Genomic DNA, 1,036 nt, shown 5'->3' with positions numbered 1-1,036 from the left:
GGCGGGAGCGGGGCGGCGGCGGGGAGCCCTGCGCGTCTGCGTGCCTCTGCCTCTCCTCCCCGGTTTAACGTGGAAACTGACGCCCGCTCCTCCCACGGGGAGGGCAGGCTCCTGGCCGCCTGGTTCGTCCGGCCTTGACGTCGGCGGCGAAACCGAGGAGGTATTGTCCTCCCGCGGTGGCGCCTGCGCCCGTGTCCGCGCGCTAGGAGCACCTTGCGAACCGAGCCGAGGGAGGCGGCCGGTCAGTCGTGCAGTTCTCCTTGAAGCAAGACTTTGTACGTCTGGACCGTCCAGCGAGACGGTGTTGCCCAGTTGCCCTGAAGCAGTCTCTCCTGCTCGGCGAGCTAGGGTCGGGAATGCTGTTCGCTCTGCCCGCAGGCGGCTTTTCTAGAATCGTGGATTCTCACGAAAGTGCCCTGGAGGGAGCGATTTGTACGGATAAGATTGAAGTGTACTCCAGTTGGTCAGAGGAGTCGGGTACACTCCTAGTAAGTCAAACCAGCCTGGAGACAGTATTTGCAGCTGATAACCGGGGAGGGCTGGAAAACGGAGGAGAGCAAAATCCGAGATAAAAATGGAGGACAAGAACAAATGGTTCTCAGGAAAAAGAAAAAAAAAAAAAAAAGATGCTAAACATAAAAGAATGCTCACCCTCGAAGTGAGAATACACATTAAAACGAACGTTTCCTGGTGGCCAGCAGGCGCTGCGGTGGTTAAAGGCCCTGACTCCCACCTGGTTGAAGAGGGCTCCAGTTCCAGACCTGGAGGCTTGAAAAGCACACTGGGCTTGGGTGGGCGGATGCCCAAACTTCCGGAGGGGAATGGGGAGAAATGACTGTGTGGCCATCCTCCTCTTTTTTTTTTTTTTGGGGGGGGGAGTATTTTCTCTCTCTCTGGCCTCTCTGCCATGAGCACACAGCCCTATGGCAAAAACCCAAAACACGAAACAAACCTCAACGTTTATTGGTGGGAATGAAAAATGACTCAAGCCCTGTGGTTTACTGGAAGTATATAAGCATTTATAGTTAAACCTTGA

Source organism: Tupaia chinensis, unplaced genomic scaffold (assembly GCF_000334495.1).
Source record: "Tupaia chinensis unplaced genomic scaffold, TupChi_1.0 Scaffold000346_1, whole genome shotgun sequence".
NCBI lineage: Eukaryota > Metazoa > Chordata > Mammalia > Scandentia > Tupaiidae > Tupaia > Tupaia belangeri.
The sequence above is the reverse complement of the archived record's forward strand: the minus strand, read 5'-3'. Positions refer to the sequence as shown.